This window comes from Anabrus simplex, chromosome 1, assembly GCF_040414725.1.
Source record: "Anabrus simplex isolate iqAnaSimp1 chromosome 1, ASM4041472v1, whole genome shotgun sequence".
NCBI classification, from domain to species: domain Eukaryota; kingdom Metazoa; phylum Arthropoda; class Insecta; order Orthoptera; family Tettigoniidae; genus Anabrus; species Anabrus simplex.
Window position 1 is genome coordinate 667,561,659 of NC_090265.1, and position 12,958 is coordinate 667,574,616.

A 12,958-nucleotide genomic window follows, 5' to 3' on the forward strand; every position below is an offset into this window, starting at 1 on the left:
TCTGAAGTTGTCCATCACTGATCTATACTTTGTTCGGCTTAGGATGTCTTCCCAATTTATTCCAGACTGCTGAAGATCCTTTCTTACATCCCTGAACCATTTGTCTGAAATTTCAATTTGAATATCCTTTTATTATTATTATTATTATTATTATTATTATTATTATTATTGGGATTTCTCGAATTTTTTCAGCAATTATTTTGAACGAATGAGAACGAAATGTCCTGGCGCCGAAGGCTACAAAAATGATGACAATGCTCCCCCAATAACTTGCAGTCCCAATCTGCTTAGCTCGCACTTGAATGCATGTGTATAGTGTATGTGTGCAAAGAGAGAGAGAGAACTCCCTTGTGGTTTATATCACCCGCCTTCCTTTCCACTCCCTCGTCCATTCGTCAGCAGGAAGGACTAAAATACTGGATATGAATACTTCACTTAATTAATTTCCCCACATTCGAGCTGCCATATGCTGTGTGTGTGCTACTCCCCCACAGGGCTGACCGCAGGGGGGAACTGCAAACTCTTTTGATTCATACAGACCGACGGTGACAAGACAGAAGACACACAATTGCTCCGTTCCTGATGAACGAAGACGGGAGTACAGTATCTGTATTGGTCACGTCAATTTTCTGGGAATAAGTTTCTAACACGATGAGTATGTAAAATCTTTAACGGTCATCAATCAATCATCAATGATCTGCATTTAGGGCTGTCGCCCAAGTGGCAGATTACCTATCAGTTGTTTACCTAGCATTTTCTTAAACGTTTTCAAACAACTTGGAAGTTTATCGAAATTTCCTTGATAAATTATTCCAATCCCTTATTCCTCGTCCTATAAATGAATATTTGCCGCAATATTGCCTTCTGAATTCCAACTTTACCCTCATATTATCTTTCCTACTTTTAAAATCTCCGCCCAAGTGTATTCGTCCACTAATGTTATTCCGTGCCACCTCTCCACTGACAGCTCCAAACATATCACTTAGTCGAGCATCTCGTCTCCTTACTCCCAAAACTTTGCAACATTTTCGTTTTTTTTTTTTTTTTTGCTTTACGTCGCACCGACACAGATAGGTCTTATGGCGACGATGGGATAGGAAAGGGCTAGGAGTGGGAAGGAAGCGGCCGTGGCCTTAATTAAAGTACAGCCCCCGTATTTGTCTGGTGTGAAAATGGGAAATCACGGAAAACCATCTTCAGGGCTGCCAACAACATTTTCGAAACACTAAATCACCCAGAACAAATCGTGCTGCTTTCCTTTGGTTCTTCTCCAGTTCTCGTATCAAGTAGTCCTGGTGTGGGCACCATACACTGGAACCATGCTCTAATTGGGGTCTTACCAAAGACTTATACGCCCTCTCTTTTATATCATTTCTACAACCCCTAAATATTCTCATAACCATGTGAAAAGATCTGTAACCTTTCGTAACAGCCTCACTGATATGATTACCCCAATGAAGACCATTCCTTATATTAACACCTAGGTACTGTGTAGAGATGAGAAGAATGCAAGAATAAGGAATTTGGGCTGCAAGCACGAACTCCCTGTTCTGCCCAGACAGATCGGCTCTTATCTGCTCTTATCTGTTACGCGAAAACATTGACTCACACTTTGCAACTGACAAGAGCGAAGAGCTGCCAGTAGAAGATAATATAAAGTCGCCTTTGTAGGAGCGGAGTTGCAATGGTAACCATTGCGTCACTGGCTCTGCTGGTGAAAACCCCTTCGCCCCGTGCCTCACCGGGCATGTGCATTCTTCTGATCTCCCAACAATACTTACAGCGTTCCCCATGAAGTATTATAAACCCATCAACACAGCAATTAAAACTGAGAGGACTTTTCCTCTTCGTGAAACTCACAACCTGACTTTTCTTCCCGTTTATCATCATACCATTGTCTGCTGTTCATCTCACAACATTGTCTAGGTCCCCCTGCAGTCCCTCACAATCCTGCAACTCATTTACTACTCTATACAGTATAACATCATCAGCAAGTAGTCTTATCCGTGATTCCAGTTCTTTACTCATATCATTAACATGGGAAAAACATAAAGGTCCAATAATACTGCAGTGTGGAGCGCCTCTTTTAATTATTACAGGATCAGATAACACTCCACCTACTCTAATTCTTTGAGTTCTATTTTCTAGAAATTTAGCCGCCCATTCAAACACTTTTTTGTCCAGTCCAATAGCCCTAAAAAAGAATCTAAAAAACAGAAAAGAATGATTAGTATTTAACGGCTACGTCGACATTCTGAAGAGGGGAATATTAAAAGATAAGGGAGTAGTATCTTTAACGGCCACGACAACAAGATTCTAAGAAGACAATTATGTTGTAATTGTAACTGTCATGTCAACATTGTGAAGAGGAGATTCAAAAAATAGGTGAGGATGTAGTAACTTCAATGTTCACGCCAACTTTCTTAAACACATGTTCTAAAAGGGTAAGGATGCAGTATCTTCGATGATCACGTCATTTTTCCAAAAATGAGATTCTAAAATATTTTATTTATCTATTTATTAAATATCCTGACAGTTTGAACCTTATTGTACATGAGTATACTAGGGTTATAGTTTTGATCATTTTTTTATTATTGGTCCTTGACACAAAATTAGGAAACTAAATTATTGAAGATGTGGTGAATGAACTTAAGGAACTGTTTGTAGCAGTAGGATTTACTGAACAGATGGTATAATGGCTTTGAGAGTTCCACATTACAACTGTTTAGGTGACACTCAAGTTCGAATTTTGTCCTTCCAAACATGGCACAGTCGAACAGTAAATGGTCCACAAGAGCGCAAGTAATCATTTGCAATGTTAATTTTGAAGCGTTCAAGGTAACATTTAAACTATTCATGGCCGGAGAGGAACTGAGCGAGAATGTATTCGGGCATTAATGTTTTGCACTGGAGTCGGCGGTACATGTCGGGAAAAAAAAAATTCTCTTATGACAGACCCTTTTGTACTTGACGTCCAGAAGTTGTTCCACTGTCTTATTAGATGTGTTTTGATTTGGGCTTTTGCATAGCTTGGACGTGATTTGTTGTAGGTGATTTCTATGTTGGATGAGGAGGCTTGCTTTTGCGAGGATGTCTGCCTTTTCATTTCCAGGAGAACCGGTGTGTCCTCAGATCCAGGAAAGACAGACGTGGGGGCACTGCTGTGCTCTAGATCTTATAGTAGCAGCTGTTGGATTGACGTCGTTGTGCTTGTCGTTGATAGTGTTCAGCGCAGCCTGCAAGTCACTTAGAATCCGAGCGCTGCTACTGTTGTGTTCAAACCTGAAATATAACAAGGATTCAGTATATTTGACGACTCTTTCTAAAAAGAGATTACAAAAAGTTAAAGAAAATACTGTTTTTTAAAACCACGTCAAACAATAATAATAATAATAATAATAATAATAATAATAATAATAATAATAATAATAATAATAATAATAATAATAATAGTGTCATGGGTACACCTTCCCCGACTACTTAAACTGCCCGCCTTCTCGAAGGCCATCTATGTCAACAGACTTGAACTTGTGAACTCCCAGAAACCTTCGTCTTCTACAGTTAGTTGTCTCTACCATCGACTTGCTTGCGCACCCTCTTGGAGTAGAAACTGAGTAATGGTAGGTAAGGTAAGGGTTATTCTGCCCGAAGGCAGGTCCGAACCTCCGCAGAGGTGTTCCTGAGCCGGAGTTTACGTGCGGTAGGGTGGCCAGTTCCTTTCCGCTCCTCCATTCCCTTACCCCCCACCTCCGGGAGATAGTAGGTTCGAATCCCACTATCGGCAGCCCTGAAAATGGTTTTCCGTGGTTTCCCATTTTCACACCAGGCAAATGCTGGGGCTGTACCTTAATTAAGGCCACGGCCGCTTCCTTCCAACTCCTAGTCCTTTCCTATCCCATCGTCGCCATAAGACCTATCTTGTCGATGCGACGTAAAGCCCCTAGCAAAAAAACTTACCCCCACCAACAGCGCGTGACAACCCATCCAACTCCTGACCACGCCCAATGTTGCTTAACTTCGGAGATCTCACGGGATCCGGTGTTTGAACACGGCTACGGCCGTTGGCTGACTAATGGATAGAGTAATAATATTTTTTGGAGTTGGTAAACCTGTTCCTTAGGATTGTTTTTTTACCAAAGTTGTCAACTCTTCAGCTGGTTCCTCCTCGACTGTAATCAACCTATCAGATGCAGGTAAATATGTTCTCTAGCCAATTAAATGCAGGGGTGTATACAGGAATCCAGCTAATCAGCAAAGTGTACTGGAAGCTTCTCCTTCATCATCATCATCATCTGTTTACCCTCCAGGGTCGGCTTTTCCCTCGGACACAGCGAGGGATCCCACCTCTACCGCCTCAAGGGCAGTGTCCTGGAGCTTCAGACTCTTGGTCGGGGATACAACTGGGGAGAATGACCAGTACCTCGCCCAGGCGGCCTCACCTGCTATGCTGAACAGGGGCCTTGTGGAGGGATGGGAAGATTGGAAGGGACAGGCAAGGAAGAGGGAAGGAAGCGGCCGTGGCCTTATGTTAGGTACCATCCCGGCATTCGCCTGGAGGAGAAGTGGGGAAACCACGGAAAACCACTTCCAGGATGGCTAAGGTGGGAATCGAACTCACCTCTACTCAGTTGACCTCCCGAGGCTGAGTGGACCCCGTTCCAGCCCTCACTCCACTTTTCAAATTTCGTGGCAGAGCCGGGAATCGAACCCGGGCCTCCAGGGGTGGCAGCTAATCACGCTAACCACTACACCACAGAGGCGGACAGCTTTTCCTTACCGCACTATAAAAGCAGAACACTTAAGGGCCGTCTTGACTGAATTGCTCCAGTGCTGAGGAGTGCGATTTGACCTGAGCGCAGGAGGCAGGGGCGAGGCCTATTTGAGAAAGATCCAGCGACACAAAGAAATGGCAGAATTTACCTAGACATATGATAGCGCCTGCGAATAGTTTGAGGGGAAGGTTTCAGCCGTTTTTCTTTTAATGTAACTTTGTAAACTGGTGGTCTAAACGTAGGTTTTTCGGCGAAGTCTGAGGACTCCTTTTATATTCCCTGATGGGAAATATGTGATGTAAGGGAACGAAGAGTGCTGTTCCTCTGTCGTTTCCCATTCAACTTTGCATTGGGTGACTAAAGATTTCAACCTCAAAATTTTGTAAATCTTGTCTTCGTATTAATGTTTCTCTTTTAGTCGCCCCCGTGTAGTATAGGATTGGCCTCTGTATCCTCAGGCCGTCAGTCCACTTAGGATTCTATATATTTCTATAAGGAGTGCTGGTGTTTCGCCTCCGTGCCTTTCGTTTATGGCCGATTATGTGCAACCTTTTCTTTTTACCATTAAGGCCACGTAGTATGGGCAATTATACCCGTGTTTATTCATTTCAGAGTGTAAATATTCCCTTGTGTTAGTTCCCTTTGGGAACAGTGATTAATATAACTGTTGAGCAATGGATAAGCCCACATCAGGCCAACTGTGCATGAACACTTTAATGTGAGGTGGAATTTTTATTGCGCCGAAAAAAACTGTTTGCCTCTGTGAGGCTAGACTATGGTATTTTGGAACTCAGACTCCTGCGTAATGTAACTGCTAGGAGTAAACCTTGCTCTTAGAAAATATTTGTAACTGCCCGGAGCAATAATACTCCTCTATATGTAAATTAACAACTTGTTAACTGTCTCAAGTTTTGTACCTGATTCTGGACTTCTAAGTCCCACACATTGTTAAAGCTGACGAGCTCATTAACAACTTGCTATATTGTTTGTTATTCTTTCACATGTTCTATTTCCCAACTTTAAACTAAAAAGAAAGAAAAGGAAAGAAATAAAATTTCCAAATTCATTACATTAAAATTTGTTTTAAGTGATTCCTTGTCTAACCATTCAACCCAGGCGCTTCCTAATCGTCCGTGAGCCACGGAAACCCCGTCATAATAATAATTATAATAATAATAATAATAATAGTAATAATAGTAATAATATTAATAAGAAGAAGAATAACTAGAGGCCCCGTGCTGCTCCGCAAAACTCGTTATTAATAGGTCAGATAACTCGTCTTGATATGCCTGTAGTAGTCGTATTGTTCTGGCTGCCCCTTATAATTTTATGGGCATTTAATAAGAAGTGTGGTATGGTACGCCGCAGTTCATAGTTAGAATTCATTCGTTGTCATCATGTCGTCTGTTTGGTAAACATCTATCCATATATTCGCTTTTTTATCCTGCAATTCTTGATGTTAAGCTTGGTGTTGTGTCGTAGAAAGCAATGGTATTTTTAATCGCAGTTCTATATAGAACGGTTGTCTTGTGAGCTCATAGGTTAGTCTCGAAGGAGCGTTTTTTGCCAGGAAGAGAACTTTTTTAAGATACATGGTCTTAGCTAGATTATCCTTCGATAGATGTTCCCAGATAATGTATGTCATGATGGAGTCTGTTTGTACGTAGATTTTTCTCTTAGCAGCATGTAAGTTATTAGGAACACTCTGCCATCTGTTGAATATATTGGAAGCTGGGGAAGGTTAGAGAATCAAAGAGTATCTACCATCTTCCATGATCAGAGGAAGTGCATACTCTCTGTGTATACTCTATGGCTTGACAGGTAGTAATCAACCATGGCTGCATTCAATGACATTACTAAGGATGAAAATCACATATAATCAGAACATTAATGAAAGTGTTGGTCACTTAGCAATCTGCTAAGTACAGAATGTATTGCGGGCTAGGGTAAGCCTTCACCTGCAATTATTGGAGTGATCATTTTATGATTTAGTTTTTTGATTACTCAAAGTTGACTGGACTTAGAGACCTTTATAGGTCGATATCACTGAACTTAGGAGCTTTGAGCAAAAGTAACAAATCAATGAACACGGCGCATTAACAAATCCACATCAATCAACCAGAGGTACCTACAAATAGATACCTGCAAGTGCTAGAGTTCTCTGTCTACTCAATACAGTGAGAAGCTTCCTCATGTTTCGTGCATAAAGAATAGGCGGCCATGGTTCATTTCAACATGGCAACGTGCACTTTAGCCATATTAATGTCCTGCTCCATGGCTAAATGGTTAGCGTGCTGGCCTTTAGTCACAGGGGTCCCGGATTCGATTCCCGGCAGGGTCGGAAATGTTAACCATCATTGGTTAGTTTCTCTGCCACGGGGGCTGGGTGTATGTGTCGTCTTCGTCATCATTTCATCCTCATCATGACGCGCAGGTCCCCTACGGGCATCAAATCGAAAGACCTGCACCTGACGAGCCGAACATGTCTTCGGACACTCCTGGCACAAAGAGCCATACTCCATTTCGTTCCATTTCATTTCAGCCATATATCGAAGTGGAAAAACCAAGAACGTCCTAAAAGTAACTTAGCTCCTTTCTCCATAGAACGATTCAATGAAGTTAGTCGAACAACTTTTCTCCCACGTCAATTCATGGTCCGGAGTGTATTAATGACAATGCTCAGAGTGGCACTTACATCGTACGAAGCGACCCAAACCAGGCGTAGTGTTCCAGTGATATCAACAGACTGATGTAGTTTGTAAGGATATGATACTGTGTATACTGTTACTGGTGGAGACAGTTCACAATAGAATGTCTCTTTCATTTAAACTATAATATAACAAAATCTTTAAAATAAAATGTGAATGTTTTACAGCATCCCAGTTATGTCCCTGAAACCACACTGGCTCATTCTGGGGGCTGTAAGGTCAGATCCTTTTACTGACGATCCGTGAAAATTCCAACTGGAGATTCCGTCCTGGGATCCGTTGAGATCCAAACCTCAACCGTCTGGTTGGAAAGCCAGTACCTAAACAAAAGTGCTAACCACGCCCATCGAAACCTCACAACAGAAACGATGGCATTTCATTGATAATATATGTGAAATCCTCTGTCCGAAAGCCCAACAGGCTTCACGAAAGTTCAACCTTGAGATGTCACATTCTGTAAATGTTAAGCGACAATAAGAAGCATATAAGGGAAATTAGGAGTAGGGTAGTTTTCCGCTGTTTTCTTCATGAAGCAAGAAGGTTCTGTCACAAGAAAGTTTACAAAGCCTTCTATAATATCTATACAAACTGATCCAACAAGCATCACTTTCACACCATTCATCACAGCGACTGCTTGCCTGAGAAATAACATAAGGCCTACTCCATAGCGGCGTGTGGCTCGCTGGCTGAGTGGTCATATCTTAGACCCAGGGGCTCCGGATTCGATTCCCAGATAGGTCGTGGATTATTCCCCTGGCTCAGGGACTTGGATGTTTGTGCTGTGTCTAACATTCCTGTAACTCTCACACCATACACAACACTATACCACAGTAACACTCAAGTTTCTTATACACGACAAAATGCCATTTTATTATTATTATTATTATTATTATTATTATTATTATTATTATTATTATTATTATTATTATTATTATTATTATTATTATTATTATTATTATTATTATTATTATTATTATTATTATTATTATTATTCCGAGGTATCTGTGGAACAGCAGAAGTGAAAGAAGGTGCGGGGATGAACAGGTCTCAAAATACGAAATTAAAGTTAAGATAAAATTTAACAAGGTTATATTTCCTTAGCAAAATCAAGAAATAACAAGAATGGCAGGTACAGAGTAGCAAGGCAACAAATGTACAATTACAGTATTCACAGAATTTGGGCTTCGAGCCCTGGATTCACAATTCTTGAGCAATTAGCCCAACTTTACCCAAAAACAAGATTACAAAATTACAAAATAAAGCCTCCTCGAGGCATCCAAAATCAATTTCAAAAGAGCAACCCGCTCTTAAGTTCCAGCCTATCAAAGGCCACACCAAACTCCACTTTCAAGTTGTCCTCCCAGGACATGAAAACAGGGGTAAAATACCCAACCTACTGAGGCCTATTAAGTAAAGAAACAGGTTAATTACCTGGCCTCTAAAATACCAATTTGAGAGGAGGCGAAGCTGCACTCCTAATACATTTTGTTTAAAACCTACTTGGCACTAGGCCGTTAATGCAAGGGCTAATCCCATACTAAAGAGGTGACTTATATGAGAAGACAATTTGCATTACGCTAGACTGGAAGAAACGGTTGAGAAAATAAGTTCACCTCAAAGCAATATGAGTGGGAGCTCGAGAGGGTTAAGCACTCTCTATCCCAATTTATAGTTTAAACAGATAGAATTGATACCGAGTGTCTTTACATTTTAAGGGAAAGTTACATGGTAAAAGGCTTCGGACCTGCCCCGAGAGTTAAACTGCTGAGCTAGCAAGAAAAGAAGTTATTAAACGGCCATTACCTTGTGGATGAACTGCTGCCCGAAGAAAGAGGCGCTTCCCGCCCCCTGCTACGTACTTTACACACTGAAAGATGTTACTGAAGTGGCGCGGAGTCCCGAAAATCAGCAGTTTATAAACCCTCGCGGAAATTTCGAGGCGTTTCAGAAATGAGAACACCCTCCCACAAGAATTTTATTGGCTAAGCAAGAAAACCCCTACACAAGATGAAGAGGAAACACATTATTGGTGGAAAATTAATTCGAGAAATTCGGGATTGGTAAATTCAAAACAAGGGGAAAGAAAGGGTTAATATTGCCAACTTAAACAATGACTGAAGGAAATTTAACAAAGAACAAACTTATGAATTCAAAATTTCTCTAAAAACATAGTTCTTTCACTTCGCACTAGGGTGCACAATTGTAGTTCTTCAGTAGTGCCATCTGGAAGAGAATGTCCACACTTCTTACTACAGGCAAAACAGAAATAAATCGATAACGACCCAGTTCAGAAACTTCAAAATTTCCAAGTAGTGACATCTTCTGAGAAACTTGAAAATTAACACAGTAGATAAAGTTCAGGCTTCCGCCAGTAGGGGAGTTTCAACTGGCGCAAGGTTTGAATTAGCGACGTGGAGGTGTACCGCCCGGTACAATTATTATTATTATTATTATTATTATTATTATTATTATTATTATTATTATTATTATTATTATTATTATTATTATTTTATACATGGAGTTGAGCCTCTATGGACTGTGTGGTAACAACCAACTTCATTTTAGTGTCTAGGTCTTGTTCTTGTTCCGGCTTTGACTTCCTGCCAGTATCTTCTGAGCCCAGCGACGAGTGCCTGTTTATGCTCTTCAGACAAAGGTCCTTTCCGTCTCCTGGTTGATGCCATTTTGAAACCTTGATAGTTGTTCACCAATCTCCTGAATGCGTTCCTGTCATGTATTTCTTGGTCTGAAATACCAATCTGCCTCAGATCTTTTTCGCATTCCTGGAACCATCTCGGCCTTGTTGCCTTAGATCGAATAAAATTCCATATTCTTTTTGCTAATCGATCATCAGTCATCCTCAAGAGATGACCATAAAATAATAGCCGTCGCTTCTTAATTGACGCTGTGAGAGGTTCTGTCTTGCTGTACAAATCCTATTATTATTATTATTATTATTATTATTATTATTATTATTATTATTATTATAACAGTTTCCCAAGCCCACAACGTAAAACAATATTTTTTTCTTTGACATTTGTATAATTTCTCCATTTATATCAATTACGTTTTTATAGAGGATTCAGTACTTGTGTCTGGAGGATGGCAAGAGCTGAGACAGTTAGTTATTTAGAGGCGACATCAGCTCCACTGTATCAGCCTGTCACTGTTGTTTGCTCTCCCAAGAGCCCTCCTGATAATGCCGTCAAAGTGCTGTCATCCTCAGGGACACAGCTTCTACTTAAATCAATAACGCTTGTGTGCGGTTATCATGTCCGGAACAGTTAAGTGAAAATCTGAACCTTATACAGTACATTAATAAATTATGACTTCTCAGCGATACGATAACGAAGCATTCCAAGAAATATGGCATCGCAAATTACGTCCATGAATGCTTGAAATATTCCTCGAGCCATGTCACGGGTCACAGGGTCGGCCAACTGTCAAGTTGATAAGAGTCTAACGACTGCAGTCTTTCAACATTTTCATTCATGTCTCAAACGACGACAAACAGTTCGTGTGCTTCCCAGTAGAAAACTCGTTGTGTTTTATAGTTGTCCCGTATGGCTACAAAGCAGTGGTGGCTGGTGGTATCTGAAACTGTGTTTTGCACCAAAATTTTCCATGTCACATTTTTATATTTTAATTTCTTTTTATATGAGACGCTTACAGAAATGACAACTGAAATATATCCGGCAATTAAAACACACGAAATAAGAGGCTAATTATACAGTATACTAACTACAGTTATTCCTTCCTCGCTAGAATTAAATTTTTTCCCTCCTGTTTTTCAATGATGCAAAATATTGGTAATACTGTGAGTGGTCTGGTATGGCTTACCCTAGTGACGTAGGAAAACAAATTGCCGTTGTGAGAGAAACGGATGCAGGAATAAATAGTCTCTGCAGAGTGATGCAATCTAACGAGGACATTTGGAACTGTTTCTCGTAAGCGGGCTTGCTGGTCTCGTGCAACACCCAAAGACCGATACTGGTCAACGTATTACCTAATGCTTAGGCTCGTCCCTCCTGAAACTACATTGGGCCGCGCTGTCCGCTTGAGAGTTGCCATAGGAAAGCAAACCCCCCTGAGTTTGATTCGAAGCCGACAGCATTTACTGAGCCATTACGAAGCATTAGTACATTGAATGACCAAACATGGTTTATTTTAATATATTTTAGAATATATGTTACGTCTATTAAACTAGAAAATTAGAAGAAAAGACGACAATTGAACTGTAAAATTATTGGGAGTTGTGCAACCGTGCAACAATACCACGCACCGCCCCTGCTACAAGGACAGATAAACAACAATTAGCACCATAATTACATTCTTTATATTTTTTCTTCGTAGAATATATAACCTAATTGGGCCGATGAAAGTCAGTGTTGCCAACTGAGAAACTGCTTTTTGTTCGGGGCGTTGATCATATGATATGAACCTGCGTGTAATTGGAATTGCGGAAGTGTAGAGTGTTTAATGTGAGGAAAGAGACGGTAAGGACGACACAAACACCCAGTTCCCAGGCCAGGGATATTGATCGTTTACAATTTAAAAACTCCTGTCCCGGCCGGGAATCGAACCCGGGGCCGGCGGGTGACAGCGGACGCGTTGCCCCCTACACCGCGGGGCCAGACAGGGTTATCGTCTAAACGGCTACTTGAAAACCACCAGAAACCACACCTCAGTATTCTATCAACGACAGTATTCATGTTATAATCAACCCATATATAATGCTGGAACTAATGATGCAGTCCGCCTCTGTGGTGTAGTGGTTAGCGTGATTAGCTGCCACCCCCGGAGGCCCGGGTTCGATTCCCGGCTCTGCCACGAAATTTGAAAAGTGGTACGAGGGCTGGAACGGGGTCCACTCAGCCTCGGGAGGTCAACTGAGTAGAGGTGGGTTCGATTCCCACCTCAGCCATCCTGGAAGTGGTTTTCCGTGGTTTCCCACTTCTCCTCCAGGCGAATGCCGGGATGGTACCTAACTTAAGGCCACTGCCGCTTCCTTCCCTCTTCCTTGCCTATCCCTTCCAATCTTCCCATCCCTCCACAAGGCCCCTGTTCAGCAGGTGAGGCCGCCTGGGCGAGGTACTGGTCATACTCCCCAGCTGTATCCCCCGACCAAGAGTCTGAAGCTCCAGGACACTGCCCTTGAGGCGGTAGAGGTGAGATCCCTCGCTAAGTCCGATTGAAAAACCGAACCTGGACGGTAAACAGATGATGATGATGATGACTAATGATGCAACAATGTGTTTTTGGCATGAAAGTGTGGCCAGGCGAGGAACGGCTGAAATTTCTTCCTGTACATTGAAGTATATCACCTCAAACTACCAGCCCCTTGCTCAGGGAGAAGAAAACACTTTATTTATTTGATCTGACAGATACATAGGACAAAATAATAATTTGCGTATGTTGTCACTTTGGCAATACTTAATAACGCTAGGAATTTTTACGACAGTCAATCAAAAGTTCTTG